General features: G+C 42.8%; 1 pseudogene; it reads left to right on the top strand.

Moving 5' to 3' along the window:
• The first annotated feature begins 16,887 nt into the window (after positions 1-16,887).
• LOC101134374 (survival motor neuron protein-like) lies at positions 16,888-17,719 on the top strand (annotated as a pseudogene).
• The last annotated feature ends 3,712 nt before the right edge of the window (positions 17,720-21,431 follow it).

The raw sequence follows: 21,431 nt of genomic DNA, 5'->3' as shown, positions 1-21,431 counted from the left end.
AGCTGGGACTACAGGCGCCTGCCACCCATTCCCAGCTAATTTTTTATATTTTTAGTAGAGACGGGGTTTCACCGTGTTAACCAGGATGATCTCAATCTCCCGACCTCGTGATCCACCCGCCTGGGCCTTCCAAAATGCTGGGATTACAGGTGTGAGCCACCGCGCCCAGCCCTAGCACATGCACTCTTTTACCCTGATATTCTACTTTGGAGAATTTATTCTATAGATATGTTGGCACATGTGCATAAAGTTGTGGCCACAAAGATATTCCTGCAGCATTGCTTATATTAGCAAAAGAGTGGAAGTAACCTCAGTTATCATCAATAAGGCAGTAGTTTCACAGATAATGACATTTCCTTACAATATTTCAGCAGAAGCCATTCAAAGATTTGCTCTCTGTGCTAACCACCACCAAGACACAGTGTTACAATTTTTATAATAATGTGAAAAGTCATCTATCATTTCCAGAAAAACAAAAGGATACACACATTTATGCTTGTATATGTAAGAAACCAGCAACAGTGGTTGCCTTTAGGGAGAGGAAGGATGTGGTTGAAACACAGAGATGGGAAGGAGACTTACATATACCTGAACCATGTTCCTGCATCACCTGTTAAAAACCAACTACGTAGCAGAAAGTTGAAGTTCATAGTAATTTTACATTGTGGCTTGAGATTAGGACGTGTGTTAATGGGGAAGATGCGGGGGCAGAGATGACAGTGAATAACAAAATCAATCTTGTGGAATTATGAGCATTAGAAAAATGTTCTTAACACTTAGCAACTGGCCTGTTGTAGGTGTCCAGTAAATGTTAGCTATTATTACCCACAGATTACATAACAGGAACACACATCATTTAGTGAAGTGGGAGGTTTGATTTGCACGTTTAACTAGGGTAGAGTGAATTCTCCCATTACTCTTTCTGTTGCACACCCAGATGGTAAGTTCTGGTGAAGGCCACCCGTGAGTCCCTGCGGGCCCTGACTGTGAGGTGAGAGCCAGGGGCTGGCCTAGAGCCACAATTCATACCCCAGCCTCAGTCCAGAAGGCATCCAACCCAGAACACACCTTTTTTCTTGGGGAATGAACCCCGCAGTAACCTCTGCCCTTCATATTTTAAAATCTCCCTTTCCATAGGGGTGGGCTCTCAGCAACCATCCTGGTCCTGTGTGCTCCCTCCACCACCATAAACACAATTGATTGGATTAGGTGTGGACACCTGACTCAAGCTGATCCAATCAGATTTTCTTCTTTGGGCAATTTGGAACTTGAACTTGAACCAAGTCAGCCTCTATGTGGCTGGAAATATGAGACGTAAATATGGGAGCTGTGAATCAGAGCAGCAGCAGAAAAATCCAGTCCTCTAAAAGAAAAAAGAGAAGAATGAGTCACAGAAGGCTTCCAGTTTCTGGCTCTAATCCCCTCCACAGGCACAGTTACATTAGTGCCTTTATATTTTGTGAGATGTTGCTGGGTTCTTAGAATTTATGCCCTTTCTCTTTTTTTTTTTTTTTTTTCGTTTCTTTAAGCTAAGTTGACTGGTTTCTAGGTTGTCAGTTTTTTGTTTTGTTTTGTTTTGCAATTAAAACATCAAAATCTATACAGGCACTGAAAACATGGTAAATCTCAACCTCCTATTGATTGTAACAGAAGAATAAAGGTGAGGCCAAAGCAACTGCTATCAAGCTTGAGATCAGCTTCGATACCTCTCCCCAAAGCAAAGCCATGTGCAGGGGAGAGGATGTCTATTACATGTGGGTGACCAGAGTACTTAGGGCAGCACAAAGTGGTAGTGGAGAGGAGGGGAGGGAGAGCTGGATGTAAGAGGATCCCCCAGATAATGTGCCATGGCTGTTGCATTCGTTTCTGCCTTCATCCATTTGGTGTTGCCATAACAGAATTCCTGAGACTGGGTAATTTATACAAGAAAGAGATTTATTTAGTTCACAGTTCTGTTAGCAGGAAAGTCCGACAGCATGGCACTGACATCTGCTGAGCTCTGGCGAGGGCCATGGGCTGCTTCACTTTCAGTGGAAAAGCAGAAAGGCCAGTGGTCACACACAAAGAGGCAGGCAAGAGGGGCTGGGCTCACCTATAACAATCGCTTTCTCTGGAACTATTCCCTGCATAGTGAGAGAGGTGATAGCAGCGTTACCCCAGGACCCAAATGCCTCCCTCTAGGCCTCTCCTCCCAACACTGCCATCAGGGGAATCAAATGTCAACATGAATGTTGGTGTAGGCAACCCACATCGAAACCATGGCAGTTTTCTAGGACTGACATAACAAAATGCCACAAGGTAGATGGCTTAAAATATTAATAATAGAAATGTATTGTCTCACAGTTTTAGAGGCAAGAAGTCTGAAATCAGTGCCACACGGGACATGCTCTCTGAAACCCAAAGGGGAGAATCGTTCCTTGCCTCTACCTGGCTCCTGGTGGTGGCCATCGATTCTTGGCATTCCTTGGCTTGCAGCTGCATTGTGACAACTTTTGTCTGTGTCATCAAATGGGGATCTCCCTGTGTGTCTCTGTCTTCCCATGGGTGCTCTCCTGTGTCTAAGTTTCCCTTTTCTTCTAAGGATTCCGTCATTGGATTAGGGCCCACCTTAATGACCTTATCTTAACTCGATTACATCTGCAAAGATCTAATTCCCAAAAAGGTCACACTCACAGGCACCAGGTGTTAGGACTTCAGTATTTTTTGGAGGACACAATTCAACTCACAGCAGTGGTCACAGGGAAGAGGAACTACTGCTACTCACTGCGACGCTTATCATTCTTCCAGGAAAACAGAAATCATGCTGAGAGTTTAAAGCAGAGGGGATTTGGTGCAGAGAAGAGGTAACAGGTGATAGGGAGGCTGAGAAGCCAAAGAGGAGGCAGCATACAACCCAGAGATTAGCAAGAGCAGAAAGCTGCTGCCATGCCTCAACTGCACAGACAAATTGAATGTCAGGGTTAGGCAAGACTTGGGGCCTGGGTCACCTACTAAGTGGAAATGAGGACCATGGCAGCTCTGTCAGGAGGAAATTGGAGCCAGACAGGAGGAGAGAAAGAGGATAGAAATACCTGGGCTTCCTTCATCCTCCCACCCTCCAATCTCCTGCCAAGGCCTCAACAGGCCAGAGATCTGGCTGACACCGGAGATTGCAGGGATGGCCTCCTGACACAGAGAGAGAGCAAGGATCGGGAGAGAATAGAGCTGAGGGCAAGCAGCGCAGGCCTGGCCTAATATCCACTGTGCGTGAGTCTTTAAAGTCTCACAACAACTTAGGATGTGAGAATTACTGTTCCAATCTTACAGAGATGCCGAGACTGTGAGAGTGTCAGTAGCTCACTCCAGAGCACCAGCTCCGAGCTCCATTCCATCTTTGGTCTGCACATGTGGTGGCTCTAGGGGCTGTGGCTCCTTCCCCTCCACATTTGTAGGTTCCATTCTGATTCCTTCTTGCCTCTATCTGTGCTGTCCCTAAGTACACAGGCCCCATACAAACAAACCACATGAGGGAAAGCCCTCCTGTAAGGGACCCAGTGGACAAGGACAGACTCAACAACCACTGGGTCACCATCGATATTTCCTCTCTTGCCCTTTGGGCTTTTGCTCAGATCTCAGGCCATGCCTGCTCCCTCTCTGACTGCCCCTCTCCCTCTGTGACCTGGCCCTGTAAACATCCTAACCCTGCTTCCCTGGCGAACTTCTTTTTCATCCTCAAGACCTTATGCTAGTCATCACGTTTTCCAGGAGGCCTTCTCTGGCCCCTCAGACCAGCCCACCATATGCCCCTTGGCTGCAGACAATTCCTCTTTCATTATCCTCATGTGCTTTGTGATTTGGGGCCTGGTGGGACAGTCTGCTGAACCATTCATTCATGGGTGTTCTGTTGTTCCATTTCTTCATTTCTACGAGGTGCCTGGCTTTGCATTCCTTTGCTGCAGGGATTTTTCCAGAAAGAAAGTGGAAGCTGAAGGAAGACATTGCTCTTCATGTAAAACACCCAGTCCTTTGCAGGCAAAGCAAAGGGTGAGAGCCCTTCCTTCGATGACAAGAAGAGAGGAGAGAAATTCTCGAGGTGGATGACGGTAGACAGATGCTGAGCTTAGCAGAGACCAGACTGAAATGTAACCAAGTGTTAGTGGAATACTTTTCCCCTGAATACATTTACTAAAAATTCAGCCTTTTAAACAATTTTTTTTTTTTGAGTTGGTGTCTTCCTCTGTCACCCAGACTGGAATGCAGGGACACAATCATGGCTCACTACAGCCTCAAACTCCTGGCCCCCAGAGATCTTCCCACCTTGGCCTCCCAACATGCTGGGCTTTTTAACGATTTTAAGTCATATGTTGACATGGCTGCTGTTAAGAATATGACAGATGATAAAGGAAAGAAATTGGACAATAAGAGCCCAGTCTCCTATTAGAAGTCGGACAAGAGTACCTACTCCCCTATCATCTAAGGGTGGCTCAGGCCCTATTCTGCAGACCACCCCCTCCCCTCCCTGGTTAGAGCCTGCCTGTGTCTCTGACAGAAGTGTGCCTAGGGAGCTGTGAATATTCCTCAGAGAGATGGCCAAGGCGTGCACCTGAGGATGCCAGGGCCTTGTCATGGACTTTCCAGCTCAGGTGGAGATTCATATACCCACAGCTCACATTGACACAGCAGAACACACTGAGCTGCCTCACATCTTGGCCTGCTTGCCCATTTGGAGACTGAGGTAAAATAGAGATGTTGGCAGCAGCTATGATGGACCAGAAACCAGAGGCCCTTCCTGTGTTTTCAGAATCCTCATGAAGGCCCTGGGCTTCATGGTGCAAAACTAGGAGTTGGAATTTCCTGCTGCTCTGGCAGGATGAGAGCTTAGAGTCAGCTTTGACTTAAAGAAAACAAACAAAAGTGTGTATTTTTGCACATGAATTGTTGACTGAGGTTCATGCCCACACGATCTGTTTAACGTGTGACTTTTCCAAGTCCCTGACAGCCAAGACTGCCTGAACTCACGGCCCAACGCCCCAATGCATAGTAAGTGCTCAGTCAATATTTCCTGAGTCGAGTGAACGGGTAGTTTTGGAAGTCAAATCTTGGAAGAGCATTTCTCTGTTTCCTCCAGGCAGACACTGCAGGCATCAGCTCCAGGAGGCATTCGTCCTGACGGTCCCCTAAACCCTGCTGACACATGAGCAGACACTGCACAACTGCACTGGCGGTTTCTGTCCAGGCAGGCACTCCCTCTGTGGTGAGAAATACCTCTGAAGTTGCCTAGCATCTTGGGGCTCCTTGCCCATCTTTAGAATTTTCAAGTGCCCCAAGCTATTGTGAATGTGTTCAATGTTTATATTCCAAGCAGCTTGAATCTACGCCTTGCAAAAATGCAAGTTGGAAAGTTAATTCATTCCTTTATGTCAAGGTAATTGCAATTTCACCCTAATCCTCTCTTGTCAAAGACATTTCTACAATGCAGGGAGTTATCTTTTACAAGAGACACTTCAAGGTGATTTAATAACAACACTTGCTATGAGTCACATTTTCCCTGTAGTCATCTACTCTTCAGCTTGGGAGAGCAGGGCTTCAAGTACAGAAGAGAGAAGGCATTTGGCTAGTCACATAACCCACTTACACACGCTCAGCCAAATGTACACCTTCAAGAGAAAAAGAAAGCCCTAATGAGCACTTGTGGTAACTAAGGTGCTAAACGAGATATTTCAAAGCAATGCTATTTTTGTTTGTTTGCTTTAGGGCAAGCTATATTCACTCAGTGCTTTGAAACTTAAGACACGTATGAATTTCATGACTGCGGACAAAGAGGAAATTTGATATGGAGATTAATTATTAATTCAACATTTACTGAGCCCCTACTATGAGCTGTGCTAGGGGCTTGGCTACGACAGCACACAGGCTTGCCTGCCAGCTGCCCTCGCCAAGCTAGTGGTCCAGCAGGACTGCAGATGTTAAACAAATAACAAAGGCCAAAGATCTGTCTTTCTCTCTCTGTCTGTGTCTCTTCTAAATGCAAAACTATAAATTTATTTTATATACTCCTTTTTACTTCATCTGCATGATAAAAGGAATACAGATGTATTTTTTAATGTAACCAAATTCCCATCTCACTGCACAGTAGGAAAAAGTCTACCCACTCCTCACAGTTTCTAGTTCTCCCTTCACAGTGGAGCGCATCAAAAGGCAGAGGACGTTGGCTGGGACGTGACCAGGTTTCAGGCAATTTGGGAGTGAAAGGCCAGCAGGCAGCTTTATCTTGAAGACTGTTCAGCTCCACAGGGTGACAGATTCTCCCACCAACCATGTCTCTGTCAGCCTCAGCCCAAGAGAAAATTGAGCTGAATAAGAGAGGTCTCAGTGGAAATTATATTGGAAAGACTCACCATAATGGCTTCCTGAAAAAAATACATAAACAAAACACATTTTTCCATCCAAATTAAACAATTAGGTCAAGAGGGCAACTTTGCCAAGTGCCACTTACTCCCACCTCCAGCTGGAATTTTCTGGGCATGCCAGCACTGGTGTTACTTGCTGTAGGCAGATTCTCTACCCATACTTACAAAAACCCACACCAGCTACTTCTGATGGAGTTCTTAGCGTGCCTCTTTCAACTGGATTTCTAAACAAGGAACAATGTAATTCGCAGGTAATAACAGGTTAACATGATTGTCTTAACAGATACTGGTGCCTTTTCAGTTCAGACTTTCACCAGCCAAGAGGTTCTATACAAAAGATCCACACATCAGAGCCATGTGATGAGAGGCCAAAACACTGGAGAGCTGTAACCCTGAATGAAGGAGTCGGGTTTACATATTGATTCGAAAAAAAATTGCTACTCTTATCCCTGTGTGACATCATGCTTTGAATATGATCATTTAAGATGTTACTTGGAGTGCAGCTACCTTGAACCCTTGGTGAAATGAAATGGGATAGAAAGGAGTAAGATTGTTGGAGGCTTTAACTACTGTTCCACACTTTTGAAAGTTAGAAAAACAAAGAGCAACAGCAGCTGCCTCTGTGTTGGTAATCATATTTTCCACCAGCAACTGGCTCCCATTGGTTGGAGCCAATCCTTTGCTGTAATAGAGGATCTAAGCTGCCAAGAGAAGGTCCTCATGTTCAGATAGAGCAATAGAGCGGAGCATTTGAAATGAGGAGCTTCACACCAGTCCCCTGTGGGTCTGAGTGCCTGAGGCTACCTGCAATGCGTGCACACAGTCATTATGCTGCTCCACAGAAAGAGATGGAAGCTGGATGAGTCCTTCCCTGATGACTTGTATGAGCTAATGATCCTACCGGAAATACAAAAAAAAAAAAAAAAAAAGAAAAGAAAAAACACTAGTCATGTGATTTCAAGACAGTGACAAAAGCTTAAGCTGAGGTTGCCACAAAAGGTTGTGGGAAGGGGTGTGGTCTATAGGCATGGGTGCAGCCAGGGCTGAGAACGACTAGTTAGCTGAAAACAGCTGCTTTTCTTCACCAAAATATATGGGTGAATAATGCACCCTGTTTTCCAGGGGGATGATGCAAACAAGTGCTCTGTCAAGGTAATTTTTGTATTCCACAGGGATGGCGGGGCCATGTGGGGAACTACCGCTGTGGAGTGGGGATGTAGTATTGCTTAGAGCCAGGTGTGTGGGTCCCAAAGCAGATGTCAATGCTTAAAATTAATAGGAATGGGAGAGCCATGCCTAGATCTTTGCTCTGAGATATAGTCGTAGTACCCAAAAAAGAAGTTCTGGTAGTGGGAAAGGTAGATTTAGAGCTGGGCTGTTTGACGGGAAGGCAGGGAATGGCTTATGCACCAGCAGAAAGCCAGTTTCCACCTTGCATATACAGTGAGGTTGCCACAGGGCCATGACCTTCATTCCTGGGGTGCCCTGCCCTCAGCTCATTGGGTGTCTGTGTGGCTAGAGTTTGGTTCTGTGTATGAGAAGCAACTTTGAGGGGGGAATGGACTTTAGCTCAATTCAACCAACATGACTGTGTATTCACTGGGCATCAGGTACTGGGATTTCAAAAAACTGGACATTGATGTAGCACACTGATAATGGAGCCAAAATCTAAACCACTCTGGAAAATCCAGGGTGACCACTGTACTTAAGTGCCACAAATAGCTATTTTGCATAATCAAAGCTTTGGGCTTGAAGGCTTTGTTCATGCTTTTGCTGCTCACTCATGACTTCTCTCAGGAATTAGTGCTGCCATATGTTTGAGATTTACCTGTATTAGATTTTCACATGCATGAGACTCGATCCTTGGCTTCAACTCAGCAAATGTCTATCTCTCTAGGGCTTCCTATCCAAATCTTTCCAGTCTTTCAAATGCCTGTCTGGGAGAAGAACAATTTTGGACTTTCAAAACAGAAGCTAAGAAAAGCCTAGTGAGCCCCAGTGGTATGATCCCATCCTGTGCTCATTCGCATTCTACTCAGACTTTCTGCCATAGCAATCTGTTTGTTGTAACCCAACTACACTTCTAGCAAAAGGTAACATTTGGGGACCCTGCTCTAACAAATTTAGAGTAACCCAATTCCATGTTTTCTGCACTGAGCAACATGCACAACTATCACCTTGAAAATTATGCTGGATCTCAGTTACTGAGTCACATCTGTCCGAGATTAGTAGCCCCGAGGGCTGGGATGCTTAGTGCTAGTTTCATATTAGAATCATCTGAGAAGCTTGAAAAAAGTGTTGGTACCTGGCACCCCACCACCAAAGATTCTAATTTAATTGTTCTTGGTTGGGACAATGTTTTCTTTTAATCTTTGCTAGGCTTCATAATATTACTGCTAATCAGTTTTAGAGAGTGAGTGCTTATAACCAAACTCCCAGCCTGGTTTACTACAGCCCCTGTATTTCCTCCTTGATGCCATTTAGCAATGACCCATGGACTTTTGATGACTGGACATCTTTAGTTCTCTGGATGGAAATCTGAAGATGAAGGAGACCTTCTGTGCCAAATAGAAGCCTGAGATTTTTAGTGAAACTAACATATGTCATCTGGTCTTCGTGAAATGATTCTGAGGTTTCTAAGAATTTCCTACAACACTGAAGATTGGTGGCTTAGAGTTTATTGACCCCCAAAGAAAAGGGTATGTTTGACTGTGAGATACAGTTGTCCTTGCCATTTTCCAGATATTACCCACTGTCTTTGTATTGAATTACCTTAAAAGTATTGACTCATAGAAGCAACCCACATGGTTAAACCCAACTTTAATCCAAAAGTCTTGGTCATCAACAAGTTTTTCTCCAACTATAGAAAAATCTACTCCCCAAATTTGCCACATTCTCATTCTCTCCATCTAACAAAAAAGAAACAAACTCTTCATTGTCTGGCCCACTTGGATCTTTTTATCTCAAATAATTTTTAAAAAAATGCTTATGTTGGCTTGGCTTGGTGACTCATGCCTGTAATCCCAGCACTTTGGGAGCCCAAGGCAGGAGGATCATTTGAGTCCAGGAGTTTGAGACCATCCCGGGGAACATGGCAAAACATTGTCTCTAAAAAAAAAAAAAGCCAGGAATGGTGATGCATACCTACAGTATCACCTGAGCCTGGGAAGTTGAGGCTGCAGTGAGCCAAATCGCACCACTGTACTCTAGCCTGAGTGATAGAGTGAGACCATGTCTCAAAAAAACAAACAAACAAACAACAACAAAAAATCCAAAAACCAGCTTATTTTGAGGGTTGGGGGAAATAAACGATGAAGGCTAGATTCATTTTGGACTCAATTCTAGCTCCTCAGGGAACTTTGAATGTATGCCATTCTTGATATTTATATTTAATCCCGACTAGGAAAGAGGGAAGTCCAAGATTGCTGGATTTTTCTGTCTCCATGCCATTTAGGAATATCTCAAGACTCTCTCCACTGGAGTTGAAAAACACCAGGTCCTAGTTCTGAGTTACTTCTGATACCGAGGTGTTCCTCCTAGGTTTTCAGTACATTTTATTTACATCTCTACATGTTTCATTATCTTATTTTTGTTAGCTGGGTTTGTTTCCTGTCTGCCTCCCATGAGGTCCTTCAGGGCTGAGGCTGAATCTTTTCTCCTAAATGCATCCAATCTGAACCCAAAGTCGGTACTCAAATGTGTGACAATGAATGAACACACAAATGAATGATGTATCAACTCCCCCCAAAGCTAGCTGCAAGGAGCCTAGCTGTAGGACAAGAGGGAAAGGCCATGGCCACAAGGGAGTACCATGCGCGGAGCCTGGACTACAGAGATTTATTGCTAAGGCTTATGCTTTTGCCTCCATTTGCCCACTGTTGTTTTGTCAGTCAATATCTGTAGTTGTTGAATAACATTCATTTATACATTATTTAGTAGGTGTAATCAGTCAAAGTCCCCATGATCATGGCCCTGCTTTTAAAACTTGCCTCTTATCTGTAAACACATTTCCTGAGCTGCTCTATCTTTTCATCTTGTCTAGGTGATCTATAGCAATATCCCAGAACCTGCCTATTTTCTTTTTAATTCCCTGATGGATTATAAATAGCCTCTTCTAAACCTCCCCAAAGCTTTGACGGCAAATTCCTGCTTTCTAAATTACTATCCACCTCTTGCTCCACACTCAGACCCCTTCAGGAGGCTGTCCTCCTTCCCCAGGGCAGACACAAAAGCCTTCTACACTTCCCTGGCCTCATGCTAAAGGAACACTATGGCAACGACCAATGTTTGGAACGATTGCAGCCGAACACACACATCACTCACTGCTTCAAATGCTTAATAGCGGTGATTAAAGAAGAGAAATCTGGCATAAAAGAATGGCGGGAGAAGAAAGCAAATGAGAGAGAACAATGAGTGACAGGAGAAAAGGAAGGAGTGAGGAGAGACCTGAGGGAAACCTGGGAGAACAGAAATGAAGACAAGAAGGGAAAAGGGAACAATGGGGAACAGAGTGCACCCCGGCCTGCTTTCTTTGACCTTAGGCCCTGCACATTTGCTAAAACACCCAAGTCTGTCAAACCACCACTGAAGCAAATGCTGTTAGAAGAGGCAACGTGGCTGGAAAGAACTCGGTGCTCTGTGATGCCCCATGGATCCTTTCTATTCTGCAGATAAGAGAGAGAAAAAGCCCCATTGCCTAACTTCCTGGATTGCAGAGAAACTGCTGGGCACATGGCGGATCCGGGGACCCACCGTTCTCAAGAACTTGCTGTAATGGGCACCTTGGATGTACACTTACGAAGGATTGTGTTTCCAAGACACTTCCTCCTCCACTCAAAATTTGCTCATACTTGCAAACAGGAATCATCTTCTACCCAAACCCCCATGACCATCTCTCAGGCCAGAGTTGAGCAGCCAGGTTGCCCTTCTCTGAGCTTGACTCTTTCTGTGTATTAATTTTCAATTTCAAGTCACAACGTAATCCATTAAGAAGCACTTATTCTCAGCAAACCTCTTGAGCAAGCTCTCATTTGCTATTTCTCAGTATAAACTCATTCCTACCTTCCGGTTCAGTGTTGACACTAAGTTTGGCACAGTGACTCAGCACCCACCTTCATCCCTGCATCAATCTCCAGTTGGTTTTCTCATGCCTCCACGCCATCAAAATCAGCCTCGGCTTTTCTGAATCTCCATGGGGCTTAGCAGATGGGGTGGCACTTCATAAATCCAGTCTATGCAAAGCTGTTAGCAAAAATGCACAGAGGGCAGCCCCTCAGCCTTCTGTGGGTATGCTCTGAGCTGCTCCAAAGGTATCCTTAAACATGGTATCATTTTGAGTCTCTAAACTCTAAATAGCTAAGCCTTCTCTACAATTTATGCCCCTTGGCATCCCTGAAAGTGGGTAAACCCCACTGGTTTTGAGTGAACATCCTTTAAAAAAAAACTCAATTTCTTAGGATCCAAGTCTATATGATTGAAGGACACAGAAATGTACAAACGTCTTCCCAAAGGCTTGATGCTGTGTAATTGCAGGCCCCTCTTCCCTGGAGCTAATCTTTATTGTGAGTTTACCATGTTCCAGGCATTGTGCTGATTTTCAGGCATTATCTCATTTGATCCACCCCCAAACTCCAGAATGATCTTTAAAACAGAAATCAGATGATGATGCTTCTCAGCACAGAACTCTCCAGTGGCTGTCTCACTGGGAGGAAAAGTAAAGTCCTACTGTGGGCTGTCATGAGGCCCCTGTGAGCTCTCTGATGGTGTTTTCTAGAGAATCACCTTTCAGTTCTGCACTCTAGCTGGTCTTGCGGTTCCCCTCATTTGTCAACTAACTCCCCTCTCTCCCCTATGCTTGTCTTTTTTACTCTCAAATGTCATCTTCTCAGGGAGAAGATGGCTGCCCAGTGTACATTGTACCTCATCTCCTCCCCACATCCCATTCGTTGCTCACATTCTCTTCATTTCACCCCCACTGTTAACCTGCTACATATTTGTTTACTGTCTCCACCAACTAGAAAGTAGCTGGAGAAGGACAGGACTTTTGTTCACTTTGAATCCCCAGGACCTACAAGAATGGTGTTTTCAATAAAACATTTTTTAGTAAATAAATGCATTAAAGTATTCTTCTTATCTCCATTTTACAGTTGAGAAACAGGTTTAGGGAGGTTAATTAACTAAGGTCTTAGAGCCAGTAAGTACAACTAGTACTATGGGCTCACCAACCGCTATTCGCAAGTTCAAAATGTCTTTTTGGGAAATATTTTTGCCACGCTCATTCAATTGGGGGTGATTTGACCAAAGTGGGAAGCTGAGATGGAACAAGATGAACAAGAAATCACCGGGAAGCTGGGTCTGGAATCTGCTATGCACACTCACACTCCTCCAGACTCACTTACCTTGTAGGTTCTCCTCACCTCACTCTTGACATCAACCAAATTCAATTCTTTATTAAATATACACCGTAGCATTAAAGTGCAGGACAGATAAGATCATATAAATTTTTTGACATTCTGAGGAACAATGTGACACTGCTATTAATATTTGTAAGTATCTTGAAACCATTTACTAGATGCAGTGTTTGTGTAAGGGAAAAGATTATATAAAATGAGACAAATCAACCTCAAATACACTAGTCTGTAAACTCCTAGAGGGTAGCTACTGTGCTATATTCTCCCTGATTAGCACCAAGAATGATCTATTGTGGGCATTCGATAAATGTTATTGAATGGATAAATATCTTTGGAAATGAAATTTTAGTTTTGTCTGCAAGAGCAGATTTGGATAGTGGCATCTTTTCTGGGCCAGGCAATGACACACAGTTGTATGAAAACAATGCCAGGGCAGGGTCAGTTACATTTGAAAGAAAGTCATAATCCCAGTGGAAAGTTTTACAGATGAAATATATAGTTGCATGGAATATCCTGTTATAAGAGAGAAACCTGGACAGAATCTGCCACCTCAATGCTGGGAGGGAATATATGTTGTTGAAATGTGGCCTCCAAACAGCCAGTCAGGAGGTGGGTTGCTCTCCAGCCATTAAAAACATCCCAGAGGCCAGGCACAGTGGCTCATACCCATAATCCTAACACTTTGGGAGGCCGAGTTGGGCAGATCACTTGAGGTCAGGAGTTCGAGACCAAGCCTGGCCAACATGGTGAAATCCTGTATCTACAACCCCGTCTGTACTAAAAATACAAAACTTAGCTAGGCGTGGTGGTGGGTGCCTATAGTCCCAACTACTCAGGAGACTGAGGCAGGAGAATTGCTTGAACCAGGGAGGTGGAGGTTGTAGTGAGCTGAGATCATGCCATTGCACTCCAACCTGGTCAAAAGAACGAGACTCTGTCTCAAACAAAAACAAAAACAAAAACAAACAAACAAAAAAAACCCAAAACCAAAAACAAAACCATCCCTGAGGGAAAGACAAATGGCCATGATTTACAACCAGAAAGTTGAATTGGTGAAGCCATAAACAAGCAGTCTAAAAAAAATCCCAGCTGAGACTTTTTCTCTATATACTCTCTTCTTCCCACCTCATCAGGCCTCAGAGCTCTGCCATATTTCCCTTCAGGGGAGGAGAAGGAAGCCCCACTGAGGAACAAAATTTCCACAAGTGCCCCTGCTTCCTTGGGTTTGTCCAAGTGCCTGGGATATCAGGAAGTGCCTTCAGGTATCCAGCACTTTTGGTTCAAGAAACAATATAATTCCTTATCCAACCACCAAACTCCTAAAGGGAGGAAGGCCAGCCTTCAAAGTGGACAGCCATCCAGATGACATTCTAGATTCCTCCTACTGACATGGCAACACAGGGAACCTCTACTTGAGTGAGTGCAGGACATCGTGACTAGCTTCCAATAAACTCAATACGGCAAAAGTGATGGGATATTATTTCCATGATTAGGTTATAAAAGACTATTACTTCCATCTTGCTAGCAGACTTTTTTTTTTTTATTTTTGAGACACAGTCTTGCTCTGTCACCAGGCTGGAATGCAGTGGCGCGATCTCGGCTCACTGCAACCTCTGCCTCCCAGGTTCAAGTGATTCTCCTGCCTCAGCCTCCTGAGTAGCTGGGGCTATAGGCGCGTGCCACCACATCCACCCAATCTTTATATTTTTAGTAGAAACGGGGTTTCACCATGTTGGCCAGGATGGTCTCAATTTCTTGACCTCGTGATCCGCCCACCTCGGCCTCCCAAAGTACTGGGATTACAGGCGTGAGCCACCGCGCCTGGCCAGCAGACTCTCTTACTGGCTTTAATAAAGCAATCTGGCAGTTTGGGAAGCCCAGGTGGCAAGAAACTGAGCGTGTCCTTCAGCTAACTGCCAGCAAGGAACTGGGGCCCTCAGTCCAACAGCCCATGATAAAACTGAATTCTGCCAACAATCACTAAGTGAACTTGGAAACACCATGCCCCAGTTGAACCAGTAACTTGGTTTCATCCGTAGGAAAGGCCCTGAGCTGCAAGATCTAGCCAAGCCATATCTAGATTACACAGAAACTGTGACATAATAAATATGTATTGTTTTAAGCTGCTGACTTTTGAGGGCAATTTGTTACACAGCAATAGATAATCCAATATAATAAAAATGTAATGAAAACTCAGTGAGATACACATGCAAAGATTCTTGTTAAAAGTGTGAAGCTTGGGATCATAGGATACTTACAGTAGATACTCTCTGGAGGAGAAGTATGGGATCCTACTTCACAATGCAAAGCTGTTCATGCTATTCCAACCTCCATCCCCACTATAGCTGCCCATTTATCCACTAAATCAAGCACGAGTTCCTTAGTCTAGCAACAAGGTCTGACATCATGTGGTCTCTGCCTACTTCTCCAATTTTATCTCCTGCTTTCCTACCACTTGCACTCCGCCTTTAAGTCATACCAAACTACATGTAGTTGCCCCAAATGCTGTATACTTTTCTCTTTGCCCATACTGTTCCCTCTGCCTAGAATGCCTTCCTGTACAGGTTCAGTTACAAGCATCTTTGGTGCTCTGTAGAACTCCATTCAAATCCTTACACTGTCCTCTCAACTCTCTTATACCACATGTCCACCTGTCTTATAACCTTTGGTTTCTTTGTCTAATACCTCTCTAGCTGTAAGCTCTGTATTGAGCCTCTTCTTCAACTTGGGATCCTCAGAGCTAGTTTGCAGTCTGGCAAATCACTTCAGTCAACAACTAATGAAAGAATAACTGTGGGATGGACCTGCCAGAAGGAGAAACAATTATTTATTGGCTTAACTGTAATTTATACCATGCTATTGAAATAATAGGCAGTGTAAAGGACCTACATTCAGGAAGGTTAGTAGCATACAAAATTAAAAGCCACATAGAAGGATGAAAAAGCAAATCTGCCAAACAGTAGGCATATTTGTCACAATGAAGGATTACATTTCATCCTAAGTTTGCCATCAGACAAGCAAGAAAATTCCAAGGAATTATGAATTTGCCTACACCTTCCAATTGGGTTCATCCTCAAAATTCCTCCATTAAGACAAAAGAAAGGCTTCCACATGGTTTGTCAAAATTATTCAGGTTTCCATGCTATATATCAGTTCTACTCACCTTCCTGGTGTATCAAATCAGTTCAAAGAGAAAGAGGAGGGGATTTTAAAATGAATATCTTATTTTTATGCCTTTCAGGAAATCTGCCTTCCTCCCCATTTGTTACCAACTAAAATTGACAAACTGACCCAGAGTTAAATCAACTTAGGGATTACTCAAGGAGTGAAACCAACCACCTCTTCATAAAGAAATGCTCAGAGAAGAAGGTAGCAATTACACTTTATCAGAGAAAATGTCTTTCTTACAAAGTATAGCCATCAAGTGGAGATGTTTGATGATCCTTTTAAAATATCTTTAAATCAGAAGTAACTTAGCATGGATGCCCTTCATTTTGAAGAAAGAGAAAATATTTGATGATTTGATGATTCATCAAAAATTTGTTTCTATGCAACAGGCTTATTGTTATGAGGGATTTCAATGCAAAATTAATAATCAGCCTTGGAAAAGAAATGCCTTGAATCCTATAAAACTGGGATGACTTAAAAAGTTCTATTCCTGCTCAGTCAACTTACTGAAAACCACCATCATCTTTGATCAACAGAAGGAAATATATCCAAAAGCTAAGCTAAAATCTCTCTTTCTTTAGGTCATAAATCAACTCTGCAATCAAGACTATGGAGAGTCCGTGCCACGCAGATGGCTTTGAGTTTTATAAATTGGTTAGGTGTGGGGACATGATCAATAGTTTGATGATTTGACTAAGTAAAATGTGCTGAAAAAAACCACTGTAGGGAGGACTCGGATGACTCTGCACAAACATTCTTGAACCTGAAAATCCAAACTGTGAGTCATACTGAGACTAACAAAGTTAATATATGCCACCAAAGGAGAAGGCTATATCATCTCAGGGAAACAATTTTTGACTGTGGTTAGTATTTAGGAAATAATGCATTCATTGAAAGGTAAAACTGGCAGTAGGCTTACAATGGCAATGGGCAGTGCCAGCAGTGGCTGTGGCGTCCTGGAGCAGGAAGATTTGGTGCATTTCTAGTGCAGCATAGGCCAGAGTGACGTTTCTGACATTTGGGATGCTACAGCACTGACAGAAGTGGATGATAAAGCTGTGGCTTCATTTAAACAGGCTCTAAAGAATGATGACATTTGTGAAACCTCAGATAAACCAAAAAGCATGCCTAATAGAAAACCTGCTAAGAAGAATAAAAGCCAAAAAAAGAATACTGCAACTTTCTTGAAGTAGTGGAAAGTTGGGGACAAATGTCCTGCCATTTGGTCAGAAGACAGCTGCATTTACTCTGCTGCCATTGCTTCAGGTGATATGAGGAGAGAAAGCTGTGTTGTGATTTACACTGGATATGGAAATAGAGAGGAGCAAATCTGTCTGATCTACTTTCTTCAACCTCTGTAGCTAATAATATAGGACAGAATGCTCAAAAGAATGAAAATGAAAGTCAAGATTCAATGGATGAAAGTGAAAACTCCAGGTCCTGGAAACAAACCATTTAGCATCAGGTCAGAAGCTACTCCATGGAATTCTGAGACCACGAAAGCCAGGTCAGGTCTAAAATTCAATAGCCCACCACCCACACCACCCTGCTTCCCCTCATGCTTGCTGCCTCCATTTCCTTCTGGACCACCAAAAATTCCCCCACCACCTCCCACAGGTCTAGATTTTCTTGATGATGTTAATGCTTTACAAAGTATGCTAATCTCTTGGTACATTAAGTGGCTATCATACTGGCTATTATACAGGGCTCAAGCAAAATTAAAAAGAGGGAGAGTGCTCACGTTCCAATTAATGAGTAAATATGCCATTATTATAAAAGTGAATCTTACTTTTGTAAAATTTTATGGTTTGTGGAAAGCAAATGTTTTGGAATATTTTTAAATTTAAAATGTTAAAAAGTTGAAAGGTTAATGTAAAACAGTATTAAAGACATTCTGATACCAAAACTATTAGATAAAAGGTTGAGCTACATCCCTACTAGAATTCTCATGGTATCAAAGTATCACCTCACCAAAAACTTACTGGTTGGTTGTGCGGAAAAAATATGCTTTTACAACAGAGTTCCGTAGGCTCTGATGACATTTTACATCACTAGTAGTCAGAAAAAACAGACATGTTTTCTGACCTGTGATGCGGTATGACCTACGCATACTGCACTGTACATTCTATGACCTGTGAAGTGCTCTGGTCAAAAAACTTTAACTGAAATTTAGTCAAGCCTTTAGATCTAATTTCCTGTTTGCAGGAGATGCTAGGGATAGAGCAACAAGTTAAATGACACCACTAAAGAAACGATCAGACAGATCCAGAATATAGAATGTTATAGAAGATAACTGGCCTCATTGCTTCAAAATATCAGTGTTGCCAAAAATAAAAAAAAAAAGGTGGAACGGGTAACTCTTCCAGATTAAAAGCTACTTAAGAGACATCATAACCTAATGCAATGTGGAATCTTTGATTAAACCTAAGGGGGCTGAGAAAATTTGAATATGGACTAGATTTTGAATACTAGACCATTATTGCTAATTTTATGAGCTGTGAGAAGGATGTCGTAGTTTATAAAATAATGCCTTCATTTGCATACTGATTTAAGAATGAGGTGTTATAGTGTCCCTTAAAATGTTTTAAAATGGTTTTGCAAAATGCGCATGAAGCATATATGGCAAAATGTTAATGAATCTAACTGGTGTGTATATGGGTGTTCAATGTGCTATTTTTTCCTATTTTCTGTATGTTTAAAAGTATATATATATTTTTAAATTAAAAAGGCAACACTGAAACAAGAATAAACAGTTTTCTTCTTATGCTAGAATTGCTACAAATTTGATTATGTAAAAGAAACTTTAAAAAGTTATACTTGGTGTGGGTTTGCTGAATCAGGACAGACCAAAGCTTTCAGTGCCAATAGTTGTCTTCCTCAGAGAAAATTCGATTGGTGCATTCTTCTGGTTTACTGTTATCCAGATTGAGTTTTATTTGATTTGACTTTTTCTTATCTACAGTGCTTTAGAGGACTTCTTCATCTTTTTTTATTGATAACTTACCAGACAACCTAACAGGGAACTACATCTACTATCCAGGCAGCCATCAACACACAGAAAGGCTGAGGAGAATCAATCAGGGACCAAAACATTCCGTGCCACCAGCATATAACCTTGCCCTTCATACACTCCCAACCCAGCCTCAGGAATACTGGCCACAAGCGAAAATCAGCCACATGCTGGAGCTGAGAATGCGGGTTAGTTTGCTCTAAGTAAGTAAAGGCACAGCTTTAAGTTCTTTGTAGCACTCCACTACACAATGTTTCCTACAACTCTCTGATAAGAATTACCTGAAGCATGTGTGTTAAGCCTGCAGCTTTCTAGGGACAGCCCCCAGAGTCTGGGTCAGAAAGCCTGGAATGGAGACAGCCCTCAGAAATCTACATTTGTGACAAGGAAAACAGAATCCTGATAGCTAAAAGTGCCAAAAGATTGTTGCTAGGATGGCAGCCCCCAAACATAGCTGCACGCTAGAATCACCAAAGGAACGTTCACAATTCAGTAGGACTTACTGAATAAGGATCCCTGGCAGTGGGAACCAGGACTTTATTTTTTACAGTCCCACCTTGACTGCATATTAGAATAATCTGGGGAGCATTTCAAAATGCCAGTATCCAAGGCCTCATGCAAAACAACTGACTCAGAACCTCTCAAAGACGAGTAGTTTGTAAAAGCTCCTTAGGTGATGAAACCAGACCACAGCTCAGCATATGGAAAACACTGAATTGAGTGCTTTAAGATGAAGCTGGGATTATCAGCTTTTAATCTTTATTCTCCAAGCCAGAGCAGCAAAAAGGAACTATACATCGACTTTGGGACCCACTTAGCTGGGCTGGTGCTCCAGGCTGCTCGCTGTGCATAGCTTTAAGTTGAACGATTGATTCAGGTCTCTCTAAAAAGCCTATGAAATTCAGATCAAATTAAAAAGTGTCCCATCTGTAATGGGAATAAGGAGGCTGGGAGCCCAGAAATGGTGTTCAGTCTGTCTGCCAGGTAAGGATTTCCATATAGCTTCAAAGAAGTTCTAACCACATGATGACATTGTTGCTCAGGAGTGAAGAGATTCTACTACTAGCAAAATGGGAAGGAAATACTCTGGACACAGCAGCTATATTTTCACAAGGTCCTCAGGATAGTGGTCGGCACATGGTAGGCACTCAGTAAATATCTCACGAATGATTCCCATTACCATGGCTAAAACGTGAGTCTTTTAAGATGTCTTACTGTGGATCTGTCTCCAACTTCGGAAGAAATTGCCACCACAGTCATCATCATGAATTATGTTACTATGAATAACTGGAACTAGTAGCAAATTGCTTTAATTTTAATGTGGGCCAAATAAGTTCTGCTGAGATATTTAAATAGACTTTACTTAAACATTCTGAAGGATGGAGATTTCAAAGCTGGCACCTCCCTACCTGTGAGGCATAATAATGGTTCCCCAAAGATGACTACTTTCTACTCCCTAGAACCTGTGAATATGTTACAGTACCTGGCAAATGAGCAAAGTTAAGGATTTTGAGCTAGGGAAATGTTCCTAGATTATCTGTGTGGTCCCAAGATAATTCAAGTTTCATTAGAAGATGAAAGAAAGACTGCATGGTGGCTCATGGCCTGCAATCCCAACAATTTGGAAGGCCAAGGCAGGAGAATGGCTTCAGGCCAGAAGTTCAAGACCAGCTTGGGCAACATGGCAAGACCCCATATCTACAAAAAATAAATTAGCAGGGTGTGGTGGTGCATGCTTATAGTCCCAGTTACTAGGAAGGCTGAGGTGGGAGGATCGCTTGAGCCCAGGAAGTCGAGACTACAGTGAGCTGTGATCATGCCACTGCATTCTAGCCTGGGTGACAGAGCGAGACCCTGCCTCAGGGGAAAAAAAAATGATGGAAGACAGACACAGTTCACACAGAGAGAGTGGAAGAAGCTATGCTTCTAGCTTTGAAGATAGAGGAAGGGGCCATGAGCCAAGGAATGCAGGTGGCCTCTAGAAGATGAAAAAGGTAGAGAAATGGATTCTCCCCCAGAAAAGACACTGGAAGAAATGCAGCCTTGTAGACAGTTTGATTTTAACCCAGTGAAACTCACTTTACACTTCTGACCCCTGAAGTTGTAAGAAAATAAATCTGTGTTATTTTAAGCCACAAAGTTTATGGCAATTTGTTACAACAATAGAAAACTAACACATCACACAATATTTAAGAGAAAAAAATAATTTGGAGAATAATAGTGACTACATTAGCATTTCTTTGCATTTCAACATAGCAAAGGGCTACATTTGTATCCTCTATAAGATGATGTGGCTAGCCACATCCCTTTCAAAACTGTGGTATGGCTTTTAAGAGTATAATGGTGAAATAAAGGTTACTGAGATGTTTGCTATAAATAAAATCACAGACTATGCAATAACAATGACCATTTCTATGTGGTATATGTGCCTTAAGAAAAAGTGACATCATTATA

This window comes from Gorilla gorilla, chromosome 13 (genome assembly GCF_029281585.2).
Source record: "Gorilla gorilla gorilla isolate KB3781 chromosome 13, NHGRI_mGorGor1-v2.1_pri, whole genome shotgun sequence".
In the NCBI taxonomy this organism is placed as follows: Eukaryota; Metazoa; Chordata; class Mammalia; order Primates; family Hominidae; genus Gorilla; species Gorilla gorilla.
This window is presented reverse-complemented; position numbering and strand designations above follow the sequence as displayed.